Consider the following 3257-nt stretch of genomic DNA (forward strand, 5'->3'; position numbering starts at 1 on the left):
AATCATTAGACCAAATATAAATCATTAGCAAGTTTGCTAGTTACAAAGTCAATATATAAAAATCTATTGTTTTCTTAAACATAAGCAACAAATAAGCAAGTTTTTAAAATTTCAGCATTTTTCCTTCTACTACTTTTATTTTAGGTTCCAGGGGTACATGTACAAGTTTGTTATGTGGGTAAATAAGGCGTGGTGTATGAATGATCCATCAACCAGGGCAGCGGGCATAGCGCCCGATGGGTAACCTTGCAACCCACCACCCCTTCCTGCCTTCCCCACTCAAGCCATCCCCAGTGTTTATTGTTCCCATCTTTGTGTCCATGTGAATAATACAGCATTTTTAATGGCAATAAACACTCTAATATATATTGGAACAAATCCTAAGAAAGTTTTTAAAGGCCTGTCCAGAAAAAATATGTAAAACATTATTAAAATCCAGAAATGAGGCAAATTAAAAAATAATAATAATAAAAACTTTATTAAACAACATTTAAATAACTGGAAATCTCATGGCTATTCTCCCCAATTTTTCCTATAGATTCAAGGCAAGTACAAAAAAAATACCCATAATATTTTTGAAGAATTTGACAATTTGACCCTAAAATTCAAAGGCAAAGGCAAGAATAACGAAGACAATTTTGAATACAGACAGAATGGAAGGCTTTGCCTTACCAACTATCAAAACTTACTATAAAGCTACCATAATTAAAACAATATGGAATGATATAGAGATTTAGGACCAATGTACATATGAAAAATCCATGTCAAGGGAACCATTACAAAGTGGTGAGAAGGAATAAACTATTCAATAAGCATTGGCGAGACAATTTGAAAAATAAAATTAGATTCCTTTCTCATACAAATATCAATTCCAGGTGGATTGAAAACCAATATTAAATGGAAGACTGCATAATATTTTTGCATATGACAGAGGAGAATAGCTCAATGAAGTGGGCTGTAAGGAGGAGAATTTTATAAATAGAACACAAGCAGCACAAACTATAAAGGAAAATACAGATATACTTGACTAACAAAATGAAAACTTTGATGCAAAAAGACACCATAAACATAGTTAAGCCATACAATGAGAGAAAATATCTGCAACTTAATTTTAAAAGTATTGGCATCTAGAATATATAAAAAATTCCTATAAATCAATATGAAATAAATGTGTCAAAAGCACCCAAGTGCTCACTTTGACAACACATACACTAAAATTGGAATGATACAGATTAGCATGACCGCTCTGTAAAGGTAACACGCAAATTTGTGAAGCACTCCATATTTTTACACCACATACAAAAGGATAAATGCTGTGTGACTCCACTTATATGAAATATATAGAATATGTGATTTCACAAAGATAGCAAGGTTACTGGTTACCAGGGGATGGGGGGGGGCAGAGGAATTGGGAGTTAATGCTTAATGAGTATAGAGCTTCTGGTTAGAGTGGTAAAAGGGCTTTGGAAGTAAATAGTGGTGATGATTGTGCAGCATTGTGAATTATACAGTTAAAATGACTACAATGAAAATTTTATATATTTGACTACAAAAAAGCACCCAGTGTTAAAAAGGGGACAAAAGATTCAAATAGACATTTCAGATACAAGTAACTGTGAATAAGCTAACAATATCTGAAAAAATGTACAACCTCATTTGATAATGAAAACAATACTGAGATAATGCTTCTCACCCACTGATAGGTAAGCCTAATAAAGTCAGACAATAGCTAGGGTTGGTAGGATAGAGAGCAGCAAGAGCTGTCGTAAAATACCAGTGGGAGTGTAAATTGCTTTAAACATTTTGGATAGGAGTATGGCATCCCTCAGTGAAGTTTAACATGTGCTTCCTTATGTATTAACTAGAGTAAGTACAGGCTGACATCATAAAGACACTAACAATAAATGGCTTTAAGGTAAAGAAGTTTCTCTCTCACATATCAGTTCCAAAGTTTACAGTCTGGTCAGTGGGACAGCTTTGATCCTCATGGTCATTCAGGTAATCGGTTCTAAGTCAGTTTCTGCAAAATTTAAGTTGGGTCACCACCATGTTTTGGTTTTGTCTAGGTGGAAAACAGAAGAAAGCATGGAAGAGGTACAACCACCACTCTAAGTCTCTGATCCTAACCTAGCAGAATAGAAAGCTGCTTGAATTCTACTAGTGAGCACGTAGTCACATAGCCATATCCAACTAAAAGGGAGGCTGGGAAATGCAGTCTAGATGAACGCCCATGTGTAAGATGGGGAAAATGAACTTGGGCAGACAAAATTTCACTTTTGTCAGTATCCACTATACCTAGAATTCAGCAATTTCATGACTAGGAATACCTTAGCCATGCTCTTGCACATGTATGTCAGCCATAAGAAAGCTTATAGGCTCAGAGTCCCTAACAGGAAAAAACAAGAAATAACCCAAATGTCCATCATTGTAAAATAGAAAAGTCATGGTGTATTCTTATACAGGAGCAAAAATGAGTGAATTATTGCTGCACAATCAGAAAGGATCACGAGATAATTCTAAGACAATATTTAGCTGAGCAGTAGGGACTTGGGTGCCTGTTTTATTATTTGAACTGTGTATTCGTATATATATATATAATTTTGTATATATTTGCCATAGAAAAATTACCTCACCAACATAAAATAGATATAATTTTTCACACAACAAGCTGGTGAAAGCAAACGTTCACTAATACTAAATGTAGGCAAAGATAGGGATAGCAACAGTATGAATTGTAGTCGAATAAATTTTTACTTTTTAGGGCATTTTGGAATGATCTTCAAAAGCTTAAACTGGACATGTCTATAAATTACAATGTCACTGCTCAGCACCAATTTAGAGAAACAAGCACGGAGCCGCAGAAGACAATGATGTGCAAAGGTATTCAGTCTAACAGATCTTAAAACAACAAAAACAATTGAGAATAACCTAGATGCTACTTAAGCCATTGACTAACTAAACTTTAGTCATTGTCATTAAGGCAATGACTAACCTATGATTCAGCTATACTACCAAATATCATGAAACAGTCAAAAAGAGTGATGTGGGCCGGGCACAGGGGCTCACGCCTGTAATCACAGCACTTTGAGAGGCTGAGGCAGGCCAATCACCTGAAGTCAGGAGTTGGAGACCACTCTGACCAACATGGTGAAACCCTGTCTCTGCTAAAAATACAAAATTAGCTTGGTGTGGTGGTGCGCGCCTGTAATCCTAGCTACTTGGGAGGCTCAGGCAGGGAAATCGTTTGAACCCAGGAG

At 35.7% G+C, this 3257-nt stretch overlaps 1 non-coding gene across 1 annotated transcript; it reads left to right on the plus strand.

Moving 5' to 3' along the window:
• The first annotated feature begins 1187 nt into the window (after window positions 1-1187).
• Window positions 1188-1289, plus strand: LOC119467306. Its single transcript, XR_005195840.1, has one exon. It is a non-coding gene; the product is annotated as a U6 spliceosomal RNA (small nuclear RNA).
• The last annotated feature ends 1968 nt before the right edge of the window (window positions 1290-3257 follow it).

The sequence above is a fragment of the Cebus imitator genome, unplaced genomic scaffold, assembly GCF_001604975.1.
Source record: "Cebus imitator isolate Cc_AM_T3 unplaced genomic scaffold, Cebus_imitator-1.0 Scaffold277, whole genome shotgun sequence".
Lineage (NCBI taxonomy): Eukaryota > Metazoa > Chordata > Mammalia > Primates > Cebidae > Cebus > Cebus imitator.